The sequence below is a fragment of the Lissotriton helveticus genome, chromosome 1_1, assembly GCF_964261635.1.
Source record: "Lissotriton helveticus chromosome 1_1, aLisHel1.1, whole genome shotgun sequence".
Lineage (NCBI taxonomy): Eukaryota > Metazoa > Chordata > Amphibia > Caudata > Salamandridae > Lissotriton > Lissotriton helveticus.
This window is the reverse complement of record NC_136057.1, coordinates 927385491-927401973: the sequence shown is the minus strand read 5'-3', so window position 1 is coordinate 927401973 and position 16483 is coordinate 927385491. Positions and strand designations below refer to the sequence as shown.

Sequence of the window (16483 nt, the reverse complement as noted above, 5' to 3'; positions counted from 1 at the left end):
CCATGAGCCTTCTTTTCGGTTGGGGAGGAAAAAGCCACTGTATTTCAGTGTTTACGAAGTTCTCGCCTCCTCTCTCGCCATCCCGCGGCTCCGTGGAGCCACGGGATGGCGTAAACACTGAAATACAATAGCCATTTCCTCCCCACCCGAAAAGAAGGCTCATGGAGCACTGACTCCTTCCGTTTCTAGCTTATTTTCAGAAATACTGATAGAGCTTACATGATAACTATACCAACTAGGTACTGTATTTTAACGTCACTTTTTGTATATAACACTTATTTTTGCACCAATTGAAAGCAACATAGTGAGCACCTAAGGGATCATCTTCAGTCCCGATGAAGAAGCCTTGATGCTTCGAAACATACATACCTAGGAGTATCAGCACATTAAAGGCGTGATATCTCCGAATCACCTTTTTTAACAGTACCAGCCTGTGACCGAAAAAAATTCCTTTAGTCTATAAGGCCAGGTACTTTTTAAGCCACACATCTCATCCACCCCTGACCCTTTCGCTCACTACATATACACCACACATAGCTCTACAATAACAGTGCTCCAGCGTAGTCGCTAGTCGTAGCACGCCCGTACCGCAGCGAGGCAGGAAGACCCCTATGATGAAGCATGACACCAAGGGCCCTTTTGGTGTGTGAGGGGTATTTTAACAAAAACAGTGTATGCCCTACCAAGTTTCTGGGCATACTTTACTTTCAACCTCTTTGAGGTGGATCCTTTTGTTTCTAAAATTAATCGCGCTGAAGAGGACGCATCCACCTTAGTGCCCATGAGGGGCATAACCTCTTCACTCCCTAATTCTGTTCTCTTGTAAAGTAGCGTAAGTGACATCATATACCCTTTGACCATAATGATGTCACAAGAAGTGACATCATATGACCTTTGATCCTCCATCATCCCAAGAAGTGATGTCATATAACCTTAATCCTGATGACAGCACAATAATTTACATTACTCAAGTTACATAATTGTATAATTAGTACTATATATTCTTCTAGGGGAGAACAAAGGGTGGGGGTTCTCATCCCTGAGAGAGGTTTGAAAAGAATGGGCTTTACTAGTGCATTTTAATGAGTTCACCCAATTATGTTTCTAAAATGTCCTATGGGTGCCCCCTTATGTAAAAAATTATCTCCATTGCTATGACCAGCATTTTGTCATAGTGGCCCCTTTTACCCAAACATATACAATATGCCAGTGCCAGAATTTGCCTAATACTGCTTCTTTTCCACTATGGAGCTCCCTTTTGTAAAAGGTGATGTCTTATATGTCAAGCATCACATTTTGTCATGGAGGACCCCATTACCTTGCCACAGTTGTCTTCCCATATGCCAAGAATATCCTTCAATGTGCCATCACCAGCAATTTGCCACAGGTGCCAACTATGCCAAGAATTTCCTCCAGGAGGCCAGCGGTGGCATTTTTTCATGGGTGCTCCACGCCATAATTTACCGACAAGGTGCCAGCAGTAGCATTTTACCGAGGGAATCCCATATGCAAGTATTGCCTCCTGTATCCTCATGCCAACATTCTGTCATGGGTGCTTCTATAAGCCAAGAAGCAAGCATAACAACAGATGCTCACTTACATTCACTCATTAACACTCATTCTGTCATGCAATGACTTGCACTTATTCATTTTCACCTACTCGTGTGCACTCTCTCATCCTGAATCACTCATTCGCACTTCCTCACTCACTCTTACTCTGACTCACTTATACTTACTCATTATGACGCATACACACACACATCCACAATCCTATTTGAAACATATATGCTCACACATATACACACTCTCTCACCCAAACTCACTTTCACCCACATGCACGCACACAACATACATTAAAACCATTTTATTTTTCTTATCTAAGATGCCAGTGAAGGTCTATATCTTGCTGCTCCACTTTGTATTACACTAATAAACAATTATTTACTATTAATGGAGTAAAATTGAGCAGAAAACGAGGTTAGAACCTGACTCTGATAATGCTAGATACCCTGTGTTCTTGGCACTGATTTTGCCACCACTGAGGCCAGGGGTTGCAAAGGCAGTGCCAGTGGTAGGCAAGCTAGAAGCTACAACTGCGATTCCGGGCGACCCATAAATGAAGTCCATGGCAGCAACCATGGTCGGGCTGGAAATCAAAATCAGCCCTGGCAAAAAGTGCAGAAGGCTGCCAGCAGAAGAGAACCCTGGTTCCGTCACACAGTGGCTAATCCTGGTGCCCAGTTGGAAACTGCCAGTGACAGACGGTCAGTCTGGACATCGCAGCAGTCACAGGCGGATTGTGCTCTTGACAGTGTTTTCCTGCCTGAGATATGCCCCCAACAGCATGGTTGCACACGGAGATTGTGTCCGATCACCAGTATCAGTTTATGCCATCCACAGGGGCGAGGCTCTCAATGGTGCAGCAGGTGCAGAGGCACCGGGCAAGGCTGCCTTTTACTACACAACCAGGGGACGGGGGGGCATTCGAGTCCAGTAAATGTGTTCGGCAAAGATGTCTGGCGGCTGCTGTGCCCGGATCCCGTACTCACAAATGATTTACACTCATAACCTTTGATAGAGCTGAATATTTAAAATAAACACACAAAGGGCATTCCCAACAGTCTGCCCTGTGAGGGGTGTAAAGAAGGCTCCTTTGAGACAACATTCTGAAGAGATACACGGTGTGATAAAGAAAGCTCTCATACACTATACAGGCACAAAACCGATTTTAAACATCTCCAGGTTGATGTCATTGCTTGCAGTTCCATCTATTGGTCGTTGCAGCTAAAACAAAAACTGGAAGTCCAAACTCGTAATATAAATCATGCAGAGAAATATTAGCTGTGGATAAAACTGAACGTAACAGAAAATAAATAAAAACTGAAGTCTCCGTTTGATAAAGAGAACTGACTCCTAGGGAAACAGATGTTGGGAAGGGGCTTTGAAAATGTATCTCGAGGCCTCGATAATAAATCAAGGAACTGGCTTTCTACTGCTCTCGTGAGATGACAGGCCTGCAAGTTTCCCAGATGTGGACAGTCTGTGCTGCGCTTTCTTTAAACGATGAGAACGTGTCCTGTGTTTCATTTCCTCTCTGGATTGTTTCGTGTTCCTTACGACACCAGTATATTCCAAACACATATCTACATACACGAGACAGCTTAGACCAAGTCAAGGCAATAGAGAGCGACAACAAACAGGCCTCTCACCCCGGCTTTCTAACCTTTCCTTTTCACATATGAAAGTATTAGGTCTAAGAAACATTCTGGGTGGTAACAGATGGGCAGTCACACTCCCACATATTGCCCTCCAAGACAAACCTCTTCCCATCCTGAATATAAATGCTTTTCCCTGCATGGGCTTGTTATGTACACCAGCTACTGATTGATGATTCCGCATAAAGAAAAGGCATTATTCCACTCTGCATATTGAGTACCTGAATGAATGAATGTGAAATTTATTAAGCGCAGACTAAACCCAAGGGCATCAAGGCGCTGCCTTAACGAGTTCCCCCAAAGGAGTAATGTAGAAATAATATATCCATTATATAGCTTCCTCCCTCATTGAGGAGATTTCTTGTCGTATTTCTATGTTTACTCTGAAGAGAGTAAAGCGGCTTCGTGGCAGCATCCTAAAAATAAACATAAATCAAACACATAAGGGGTTTTCTGTGGGCGTGTATGAATTATTTCCAGCATCAGCTGGTGATCTTTGAAAGGGATCCTTGAATTGCATAAAATGAGTGAAGCAAGCAAGCCGACTTCCCTTATGGAGGTTTGGGGGAGTTACCCCAACAACGTTTTTGAGAAAACAAGGCCAATTGGGGCATTTTACATTACAACTCTAACACATATAGGCAAAATGCCACCGTAGGTGTAAAGTGGCTCTCTTGAAATATTCTAGTAATTCAAGGTTTGCCAAGCAGTAGTAGCACACTGCCCACACCTTGAGAACATGGTGGCAAAACAGTGCATTTTATAAGTAGTTCACATTATCTATGTATGGAAGTTACATGACTACCCTACAATTATTAAGACGTATAGATCAACTTACATCACTTCTCCTGTCAGCATCCTTTCATTTTCCTATCCTGCTCATTTTATTTAGATTAGTTGCTGCATACCAGGACTGAGGCTCTACTTCCAAAAGTCAGGGTGTAAAAATGAACTGTTACACTGATCTCACAACCAGAGGCATTAGACACAAGGCTCAGGCACACAGATCTCAAAGGATTAGACACCAGAGCAATCATTCAGATTACTGAAACCTTGTAAATTGACATAATCCATAGGTTACACCAATCTTACAGGCTCAGGCCTAAAAGAGCAAAAGCAAGGAAACCTAATATTATAAAATCTATATCAATATTGATAACAAATTGCCGTCAAAGTAAGGAAGTCAACAATGACTGTGTGGGAGGCATACTAGAACTGGAACAGTCGGAGAAGGATGCACTGTGGGATTTCAACACGCCATATTAGCAATGGTGTTAAGGTGGAGGCACCATATAGGCGGATGGTTGATGAAGATAAAGCAATGGGGGGAGTTTGTGTCACAGGACCTTAGAGCCCAGGTATTGAAACTCACATACTTCAACTTGTTTGCACTTTTGCCAGGGAAGGGTTACAAAAATGGAAGGCACTTTCTTGAGTTGGAGGCCATGTTAACTATAATTTTTTGTATTGTGCATGAACAAAAAACATATTTCGCATGTAGTCGGTAAAAAAACTAAAATAACGATGGCGCTTGCACACTAAGGTTCATGAAGCAGAGAAGAGCCGCGCAATCATCTGTGGAATAATCAATAAGGGGAGAGGAGTGAACATGAGGGGCAGTTCAAGCCCAGCAAACTCTTGCAGCGAACCATGTTTTTGTGGATCTGTGCATCGGAGCAAAACATTGTACACTATTTTTGCACATATTGAACGTACCATCATTTTCAACAGCGACTTAAATCTACTCCTCATACACTAGTAGGGCAGTATGTACCATTGTGACCTTACACACACACGCATGCACACTCATGCACATGCATCCACCCGCTAGGGTCAGCTCTAGGCTCATGGCGGCCAAGGGAAGGGAGCATAGGTAGGGGGCCCGGAAGAGGGGGTCCGGGCGAGGTAGAGCCCCCTGGAGCTCAGGAAGGTGTTTTAATAAAATGTCCAGAAAAGGCATTAGATGATCAGTACCTGCGACGTCTCCTACCCTTCCGAATTCGTCTCAGAACGATAAAATTTAGTAGGAGGAGGGTATGTTTTTACACACGACATGAGGGACTGGCACAGACGGCTGCAATGCCAGGGCCATAACAGGGGCCCCAGACCCACAGCCCCCCACAGAGAAAGAATCAGTGGCCTCTTTGCCCGGAAACATCCCTTCCAGGGGCCGCCACGAGTATCATTCTGCTTGTGGATATCATCATTTTTTGTTCTTGTTTATGGTCGTCAGCGCCTGTTTTACCTAGTGCATCAGCAGTACTCTGGCTGGAGGATTCTCCATCTTTAGGTTTCCCTTGGGTGATAAAGTTCAGGATTGCTCCTTCCTGTGATGCTACGAAAGCCTGCTGAGCCGCCTTTCTCTTTCATTTCGAATAATCAGATTCATATACTCGAATTCTCTTCATTTTGCTTGCAATGTTATATAAGCCTGTACCAGCAGGCCAGCAATGGGTAGGGAAAAAAAGCAGCCAATCAGGAACCAGGAGGAACGCAGTCGCGGAGGCCGTTGAAGATGGGGGGGTCAGGGTGTTTGGAAGTGGAACAGAGCCGGAGACCGCCAAATCCCTGCCAAATATGTATCCATCCTCAGAGGATTATTATATTAAGGATATATATTGGCGTGGCGGCCCCTGGGGTTTGGCGGCCCTGTGCAGGTGCACAGCTTGCACATGCCTAAGGCAGCCCCTGCACCCGCACATGCACGCTCTTTGTTCTTCAAGGACAGAAAACTAGATATAATTGGAATATAAAATATGGACAGAAAGTAAACTTTCTTTAATCACTTACCATTAAATAATAGCTAGGCGGGCATAACTTTAACAATCTTTTTGTTAAATAGTTTTTTTTTTAAAGCAATATTTTTATTTTACTTTCAATAACATCAGCCCCTTTCTACTTGCTGGTTTTATTTATATTCACTTGTAGGATCAAAGCTGGGCTTTGCTTGACTCAGTGACTTTTTCCAAAGGATTTCAGCCCGTGACTTATAATTAATACTGGAACTGATTAAAAAAAAATTAACTCCTAGAAGCTTCAGCTTTTCTAATAATTACCTTTCATGATGCGATATCCATAGCAAGCAGGCATGGGATTGGGTAATGAAGAGGATGAGAGCTGTTTTAAGCTCGTGGGTTATTAGTAATGTAACATTAAGGAGCAGATTTTAATACAGTGCAGTGCAGCAAGCAAAGTTAGTGCAGTGCGTTGCATGAAAGGGAGGGTTGAAAACAGCACCGTATTTACTAAGTGCCACTGTTTTTCTCTCTCCCTGAGCTGAGACCCTTTAAGCTGCCGGGCACCAATGCATACTTCCTTCCACTGTAGTGTAAGGGTGTGTGTATTTGTGTATTCGATCAAGCATAGGCTTTGTGCTGGAGGAGGACCCCTCCAGTACAAACCCTCTGTTAATACTTTTCTCACTTTGTATGTGTGCTGTATAGTGGAGCAAACATGCAAAGTTTGAAATGTTTCGAGTGGTTACATAATTTCTCCAAGTTAAGGCCAGCGTTATGTTTTTTGGAACAAAGCCCTGTCTACAAACATTATTAGATAGGACTTTGCATAGATAGGACTTTGCATTTAAAACAATGGGTGGTTGCATGGGACACTCATGTACCACCCACAGCCGCGGTCGTAGTGGGAGTACCTGCAGGGCGTGGGAGGGGCACCCTGCCCCTCCCCCTCTCCCTCCCCACGTCACTGCCCTGCAGGTGCTGCAACTACCGACCGCGGCTGACCACCCATTGTATGCCCCATGACACAAGGTAATGAAAAGCAGCACATAGCACTACTTTGAGTTACTTTAGAGCTAGTTTCCAGAGTAAAACACGTTTTGTGCTGGAAAGTAAATCGAAATTCTACACTTTGCGCTGCTTTGCATCACTTTTGTGATGTATACCTGGTGCAAGGTGTTAGTAAATCTACCCCCAAGAGTCTGCCTGATCAAACAGGTATCATCTGGAGTGGGTCCAAAATAGTCTGTACAAATATTTGTGCATTGGGTATTGATTTTCTATTATTAACTCAATGTGGTGATTAGTGGTGTTGTTGGTGTGGGGTGGCGAGGTTTTTGCCCCATCTATAAATGTCCTGCCTCCACCGTTTTGCCCAAGTAATGAGATTTGTGGCTGACTGGTCTGAATGCACAGCTTATGAGAACTGCCGGTGGTAAAGGAGAATCATGTTCTGAGCACATAGAGAGCATAAGTCTGCAATTGTAATGGTGCGATAGCAAGCGCAGTGAAAGGTTCAGGAGTGGACTAAATAATGACTGTGTGCCCCTCTTGGAGACGAAGCAGAGCACTAAAGGTTTTAGGGAAGTCCATAGTCCATTCACAGGGCTATACAAGCCATCCATTCTGCCTCTCTGGCATATGCCTGATAGGCTGCAGGCTAGGTTGCTGCTTTCAGAAGTGGGTGTAAGGGCAATGGGGGATACTGCCATGGCCCAAAAATGCCCCATTGACACATTATAGTCACAACCCCCTGCAGTATGGGGCTGACAAACTTTTTGGCAGAACTGAATTTGGTTTTCAGTTTGGCCCTTCGCATGCAGGCGGACTGACGACCATCTGCAACTACTGATCATTCACTCACGCTGCTATACTGTCTGGTGAGGTGATGTCCCAGTCCTGGCAAAACAAGCCCCTCAAATGGGACACAGTCTGGCCAGCGGCCCGTGAAGGTAAGAGAGTGGGTCCAAGTTGGGGTGGGATTTGACAGACGGCCACGAGGGAAATTTAAATAAATAAGTAAATTTCCCTCAACGTCGTCTGCCGAAATACACCCCCCCCCCCACCCACCCCACCACACTTACCCAGGTGGGCCGCTGCCTAGTCTGGCCCACCTGCCCTGAGAGCCCTGCTTGTATTTCCAGGCACACCTCATCTGGCCTTGCTGTCCTCCATCACAGCCTGGCCGGTTTCCCTGGACACAGCCTTGCCTGCCTCACTTTTCGCACACTTTGCTACCCATGTCACTTGTCAAAGTCTGGCCTGCCTGCCCAGTCCTGACTCAGCTTGTCTCTGCTGCAACACAGTGGCCACGTCTGTCAAGAGGAACGGTGAATGTGAACTTGATTATTTGGTAACCGCAGGCAAAATGAGTTTGAAACAATTCAGTGGTGGAAAGCTTGTGAATTATCACTTCAAGTCCCCCTTTTTGAGCAGGTTAAATTACCCTGAATTTCCGTGCGAATTCAGCTTGAAATCAAATTTTCTTTTACTCTATCATTACCTCGTCCTGAGGATGAACCATTGGGTGGAACTGATATTGACACAATTGACAATTAGTAAATATATGGGGTAATGTGATGCAATTAACTAATCTTGTGCCAACACTTTTATATTTCTGATCAGTCTAATGCTATAATTTGTTTTTATTTGTTCTCCGTGAACGCTTGAGCACTACGTACTTTTGTCTTTTTGATATGACCATTGAAAAATATTGAATGCTGCAGTGCCGACTTCAGTTGAGAAGTATTTCTATGGTCTGTATTTACACACCTAGATTAAAGTCTTCCTGGGTGTGTCAATAATTGCCCCATCAATAAAATGAATTGTCCTGAAATGGACAAGGCCGGACTGGCTGCCGGGCGTTTTGAAATGCTGCTGAGCTGGGGGCTGATTTCGTTGATGGGGACCTCCATCAACGAAATCAGCCCCCACCGCAGTGACATCAACCCCCAACTCGGCAGCATTCCAAAACGCCCGGTAGTCAGTCCGGCCCTGCAAATGGAGCAGAGTGGTTTCCTCCTTTGCCTGCTCTCTGTTTGGCCTAGTCTTAAGACACCAGTGTCTCACTCGGCAGCCGTCTTAGAGCTGCAGACTCTCACCTGCAGAACCAGAGAGGCTGATTCCTGAGTTTCACCATAAAGTTGTACAGAACAAAGCATCCCAAAGTGACCACTATCACTTGCACCATGATCCACTGACAGTATCACACCAGGGGCGTAACGGAGGCCCCTGCGGCACACGGGGCCCACAACTCACTAGGGAAGCCCCAACACTTCAATGGAGCCCCATGCAGCCCAGGGCCAATGAATATCCTGTGGGATATGGCAGAATCAGGGGACATTCACCATATTCTGCGGGGGGGGGGGGGGGATTTTGCGTTACGCCACTGAATCACACTCACAGTGTGGTGCAGTAATGTAGGAGGAGGGAGCATTATAATGAGAGTATTCCATCTCTTCACTGTATGGTAAAGGCAAGGTTAGCAGGACGGGAAGAGAGCAGGCCCAGCTACAATCTCATGTGAGAAGAAAGGCTGCAGCTGACCCACCTCGTCCACTTCCCACTCGTATTCGTGTGATGAGTAGCTTTAATATGACTGTTCGCTAGCCACTGCTCTGCACGCTCCTTTTAGATTTAGCCATACAATGTGCATTGCAAATGCATGATCCATGGACAACAACTTAACTGTGTGGAACAGCCATGCCTCCCAGCTCTGTCAGTTGATTGCATTTCTCCTTTCTGCCCGCAGCCTTGTGAGCGTTGTTACTTCTGTGCTTTACTCAAAATATCACCATTCTTTTTTTAAGAGAATTAACCAAAATATTACACTGTGCTTTTAACTGCTAACAAAGACAAGTTCGTTTTGTTAGCAATATGTTTCTTCATTATCTATTTTCTGTTTCTTTTACTGTAGAACAGCAAAAATTGTTTTCCTTTTTTTAATTTTTAATTTTAAGAACATTTTTTACACGTTTATCATTTTTTCAGCGCTCAAGTAGCACTGAAAGGCTCACTTAAAATATCAAGCATCCGTCATACGTTAGAAAGTTCACCCTAAATGAGTATGTCTAAACATGAAATTGAAATGCATATTGCAATGATTTTGTTTTTGCTTACGTTTAATGTAAAAGAGCACAAAGTTGAAAAATGCATACATCTTCTTTAAGTATTTTGTATTTTTTTTTTCCATACGTTCGACATGCGCTCCTCTGTGATGATGCTCACTTGCATGTGCAAATACAGCTCACTCGGGTCCAGATTTAAAGAGAAGGGAAGGGGGCCCTATAATTTGCTTTTTAATAGTGCTTATGCATTTGATTTGATTATTGCTATTACTCTGGGGGTTCATTGGCGAGGCGTGGGCATTGACATTGCTAGGCTTAACATTGGTTGAGATGGAACTCTGAAGCTCCATGGCATAGCAACTCACATGATGCTATCACCTCTGAACCGTAGCTGAATTCCTTCTTGCCCTTCAAACTGCCCTTAGTATTAATGGGGTAACCCAGTAACCCTCAGAACCCGAGTGTGGATACCCTTGCAGGTGATAAGCAGCGCTCTACAAATCCCTTTGGATTGATTAATTGCTCATTCTTATGGATGTAAGGTGGGCTTTTTTTAATAGAGACTTAATCAAGGCATTTTCCAAGGTTTACGAACTATACATTTCATTAGACAGCTGTTCAATATAGCTAAAACTATTTCTGGAACTAACAAAATCAAAGATTTCAGACATTTTGCTGGGTCTGGATCATCCAGGGAACCAGAAGGATGAATATGCGTTAAAAAGTTCTGAAACTGTGGGGATAGAAATGTTGTCAAACTGTTCTACTTTTTAAACACCCCCTGTACTTTTGATTTTACTTAAGCTCCGTAAGACCAAGCTGGAATTATATCCCCTTTTCAACCAGCGAATGCACTTGACACTTTTAATGCGCGGTCTGGCGAGCTCTGTAGGACCGTGTTTGTAGTGTGTACAAATAATTTTTAACTTCACTTTGACGGGGGCGGTTTAATCATTAGGTCTGCCTTCTCGTCGTTAATTCACTTGTATTGGAAACCTTAGGACGTTACCAATCACTTTCGTTGTGCTATTCACTTATTACTTCACGATTAATCAACCGGGGTGGCGTAATCGATCGGCCTCATTAGCTCCCCACAGTGTTAGAGGATCGTTTTTTAATTCATGTCCAACTAACCACACAGTTTACCCGCCCCATCCACCATATTTATTTGCAGGTTTATAACGCGCTGGAATCGACTCCCGGAGGAGTATCTCTGTGCCCAAAAAAAACCAGAAGCACAGTCGAAACAGTCAGTAAAGAAGTAGATTAGTAGATTAGTTCTGAAACAAAAACGTTTTGAGTTGTTTCCTAAAGCTCAGATGTTCTGAGCATTGCCTGAGCGCCAGAGGGAGCTTGTTCCATAAAGTAGGCCCGACAACGGACAAAGCCTTGCCACCCTGTCTGACCTTCCTTACCGCTGGCACTCTCAGGAGAAGCTGGCTGCTGGACCTAAGAGACCGAACAGGGTTGTATGGTATAAACTTATCTGTCCAGTATGATGGCCCTAATCCATTTAAACTCTTATGAATTAAGCAGCAGGTTTTGAACTTTACCCTATTTCGGACTGAGAGCCAGTGTAATTTATCCAGGAGGGGTTTTGACGGCGATCTTAAAGGGGCGTTTAACACCAGCCTAGCTGCCGTGTTTTGCACCACCTGAAGTTTAGCTAATACTCCATCATTGGCTGACAACAGGAGCCCATTACAATAGTCAAAACGACTAAGTATCAGGGCCTGCACCAAGGGTTTTCTGGTGAAATCAGGCAGCAGGGGAAAGACTTTCCGCAAAAGACCAATGACGTGAAAGCAGGAGCCCACCACAAAATTGCCATGCTGCTTAAGGGAGAGCTCACGATCTAGGCGCACCCCTAGGTTTTTCAGGACCTGCTTAGGTTCAGGCACTGGGCCAAGATCCTGCGGCCACCAATCCGGTGTCCACATGATCCTAGCCTCCCCAAAGAGCATGACCTCCGTCTTGCCTACATTACATTGGAGGCAATTAGATGACATCCACTTGGCCACTTCCTTCATCCCCTCGGAAAAGGACGTCCTCACTTCGTCGGTGAGAGCTCTGAATGGGAACAAGAGCTGAGTATCATCCGCGTAAGATACCGGGATGAAACCGAACTCTCTCAAGATTCTAGCCAGGGGGCCACGTAGATGTTGAAGAGAGTTGGGTTCAAACAAGAGCCCTGTGGCACCCCCTTGGTGAGTTCAGTCTCTGCCGCTCGAAATGTACCCATGCTGACAGATTGGGTGCGATTAGATAAAAAACTCCTTAACCAGGCCAATGCAGTATTCTCAAGGCCGATCTTAGCAAGCCGTCCGAGCAAGATGTTGTGGGATACCGTATCGAACGCCGCCGATAAGTCTAGCAGCACCAGGACAACAGAATGACCCCTGTCCTGGTACATATGAAGGTCATCTGTCACTGACAGTAATGCAGACTCAGTGCTATGTTTTGGCCTAAAGCCAAATTGAGAGTGATCTAGACTGCCGGCCTGTTCGATAAAGTTCGATAAGTGCCTATTCTCATGTTTTTCTGTAAGTTTTCCCATGAATGGAAGCAGGGATATCGGTCTAAGATTAGACAGATACGTCCAAGGGATAGCGGAATTTTTCCTGATGGGTCTAACCAATGTCTTTTTCCACTCCCCGGGAACCCTGCCTTCGGTCAATGAGAGATTCACCAGGCGCTGGATCCCTGGGCCCAGTGTATTCCCCACCACCGGCATCATTCTAGCCGGAATGGTGTCTGAAGGGCTGCCACTCTTAATCTGGCTTACAAAGCATTCAACCTCTTCCAGAGAGATAGGGGGGAATGTACTAAAGTTGGTCGGGCATGGTACTTCTTCCTCACCCAGGGGCAAAAATACACCTCCTATGGAAGACAGATTAGCATTGGTAATGCTATCATATATCCTGTCTATCTTGTTTGTGAAAAACTGTGATACTTTATCACACAGTTGCTGCGAAGACAGTTCAGGGCTTTCGCACGCAACTGGTTTCACAAAGGACTGCAGGATTTGGTACAGAACCCTAGGGGTATTGCCCGCAGCTGAAAGTAGGGATGCAATGTGATTCTTTTGTGCGCGTTGAATAGCCTTATGATAGATGGTGAGGGCCACCCAGTAACGGTTCTTATCGTCTTCACTGTGGGTTGTTCTCCACACCTTCTCCAGCTTTCTAGCGGACTGTTTAAGAGATCGTAGGTGCTCAGAGTACCATACTTCCTGCTTGTGTGCTGGACGTGGTTTGAACACTTTCATAGGAGCAATAGTATCCATAGCAGCGAGGATAGCTTGATTGAAATTGACTAAAGCCATTTCCACTCCCTCCGAGGAGCTAATAGGGGGCTTAACAAACCTCTCCTGAAAGGCTTCTGGAGTCACCTTATGCCATTGCCTCCGTATACTGGGCAGAACTAGTGCCTGAGAGGAGGTTTTACCTAAATACAATGTGTGGAATTCCATAACAAAATGGTCTGTCCAATGTACTTGTGTAGGGGGAGAGCACTTAATGGTATTGGGTTTAATAGAAAAGATAAGGTTCAGGGTGTGTCCTGCCTGATGTGTGGGACCAATGTTCATCTGTGCTAGGCCAAGTAATGAGAGATCAGTCAATAAAGACTGTGCCTCCCCACATTCCTTCAGTTCACTATGAACATTAAAATCTCCAAGGAGAATGAATTTGCTCTCCGAATTAACATGTCTAGCCAATGCCTCCAGCAGCGAGATTGAAACATTAGCACAGGGGCCGGGGGGGGGGGGGGGGGGGGGATAAACTAGTGCCCCTTTACGGCTGATCTTAGTGGAAGTGCAGACCTTAAAAATCAGAAGTTCCAACTCAGGAGTGCTACATTCCTCTAAAATAGAGATCGATTGATCGCTTCTATAAACAATTGCTATGCCTCCCCCAGTTTTAACTGGGCGATCTAACCTAACTATTTTGTAGCCCTCCGGAATCCCTAAGGTGATAGCTGGGACCGAATGGGGTTTTAACCATGTTTCGGTTAGGAAACAAAGGTCTGGTTGTAGCGATGAGACTAAATCCCAGACCTCACTATAATGCTTAGGCAAGGATCTGATGTTACACAACAGGTTCCTACCACCTAGTTGCGTGTTTGATCCCACCCCCTTAATGGGAACATGATAATGGTCACAGGGTATTCTGTTGTGTTGAGCCTGAAAGTAACAGTTTCGACCTGAGAAAGGGCCCTCCGGGGGTGCACCCCCCTCCCCTGAACAACCCAACTGAAAGGGCGTCCATAAGCCTAAAAGGTCCAATGATGAGTAGCTTACCCGAGTTGTGACATGGCAGGCTGGATCAGCAGATGTAAGAGCCATAGCCCCTTGCCCCGTCCGGTCGCGGACGGGCGCAGACGGGCTGCTCTTTGGCTTGTCTTAGGCGCGTCCTTAGGCACACCCCTGCGCGCGACCGCTGCACGCTCGGAGCGACGAGAGGGCTATGTAGCCCTCGCAGTTGGGAAAGCTAGAGCGCTAACCGCTCGTGAGGCGGAAGTGTCTGGCTCTGCCTGTCCGCCCTCCGCTCTACGGTGATAATCACCGAGTCGGACCGAGGCGTGCAGGCTAGTGATTGAGCTCAGACTTCCCTGAGTGATCCGTGCGAGTGAGTAAGTGAAATGAATTCAGATTACTATACAAGTTTAAAAAATTACATCAGTTTTTAAAATTACATTAAAATGTAAATCGTGCTACAGCAATCACTTCCACTGAATATTGCTTACAACAGCGCTTGCTGGCGTCTAAGCGGGTCAGAGGAGACTCTGCCACCGTCCACACCTTACCGCAAAGAGCCCACCGCTCCTCGCTGCCTATGTAGCCCTCGCAGTTGGGAAAGCTAGAGCGCTAACCGCTCGTGAGGCGGAAGTGTCTGGCTATGCCTGTCTGCCCTCCGCTCTACGGTGATAATCACCGAGTCGGACCGAGGCGTGCAGGCTAGTGATTGAGCTCAGACTTCCCTGAGTGATCCGTGCGAGTGAGTACGTGAAATAAATTCAGATTACCATACAAGTTAAAAAAATTACATCAGTTTTTAAAATTACATTAAAATGTAAATCGTGCTACAGCAATCACTTCCACTGAGTATTGCTTACAACAGCGCCATAGGCACGATACATAATTTGTACACCTCAACTTGTCCTTGGGCACTCCGTAAAATGAAGAACAGACTTGTAGACTGTTAGCAGGATGTTATGTTAACAGCTCCACCACCACCACTATGCATTGCGACAATCCGGAGGTTCTCCTCTTTTGGGCTAATTAGAAGAACCCTTATTTTTCGTTCCAGGTCATCGCTACGGCGGCACCCTCACAGATTATTCCACGAGCTGATGTAGAAGATCGATTAAATAAGCAAACAAGGTATGAGCTTCCCTAACCACGTATGTATTTAGGTAATACATTACCTGATATCCTTAGTAGAGGCCTGATTTGTGCCTTGCTTGCTTTATAGAATTTACGACTCCAAGAATGATTATCGAGTTTGTCGGCTGACATTCTCCCTCCGTGAAGGACCCGCTGAAGAAAGTAAGCACGCTTTTTCCCTTCATTCAGGTGAGCCCCATTGGGTCCCTTTACCTACATCAATTATCGCTGACACATGGTTCTGATCCCTCCCCCTCTTGTCTTACATTCACAGGCTGTCCTACCCCCTTCTTGACTCCTGATGAAGACCCGACACAGATGCACACGAGTCTGCACTAAGATATAGGGTTGAAACGTCGACGTTCTTTACGTGTATCCGTCCACACAAAGTCTCAACAAAAACAAGGGAATATTTCATCCAGTTGTGACAATTGTATTCAAAAGTGGACATCCATGACCTAATGTTTTGTCTATATGCATGAATATGTATCATTTGTTTTAGCTTTGTACAGCACCATGTCACCAGTCACGACCTGATCACTAAATGTTTACATAGTCTATGTGTCTCTTTGTTTTGGACAGTTATCTATAAATTGTGGATTGATTCACATCAAGGTTTATACTAAAGATTTACCTTTAGAACCACATTTGGTAGTGTGTGTCTCCTTATATCCTTCACAGGATATGTTTTCTCGATATGTATTGATTACTGTTTTTTCAAATTATTTGTGATTCCTGACAGAACCACTGTTGTTATTTAGCTTCAAACTGCCCTGTCAGTTTTGGGAGGCCCTGATTCTATGTGTCCTGTGGCATCATCATCTTTCTGGACCTTCGCATGTTCTACTGCTCTCTTGCCATTGCATGGTATGGATGCCAGAGTGATATATCCGTTATGTCCTAAATGTGTACGATTAAAGAGACCCAGAAAAATATATTTCAGGCAATATTGTAAATTCTGTGACTACTTCAAAAGAATGATGTAGATTCATTAATGAATCACAGCATCCGCAGGCACTGTTGTCCGAATCTACTCCTTCACAAGAATTGTGTAATCAGCTCTCCTCCTTCTTTGAAAGT

The 16483-nt window shown here is 45.0% G+C and overlaps 1 long non-coding RNA gene across 1 annotated transcript in view; it reads left to right on the top strand.

Annotated features, from left to right (window-relative positions):
• Nucleotides 1–16050, top strand: part of LOC144771488 (uncharacterized) — a 59464-nt gene extending 43414 nt beyond the window's left edge. Inside the window, exons 6-8 of the long non-coding RNA XR_013599313.1 lie at nt 15327–15400; nt 15492–15565; nt 15678–16050. This is a non-coding gene — a long non-coding RNA (uncharacterized LOC144771488). The remainder of the gene's footprint in view (nt 1–15326; nt 15401–15491; nt 15566–15677) is intronic.
• Nucleotides 16051–16483: the final 433 nt, after the last annotated feature.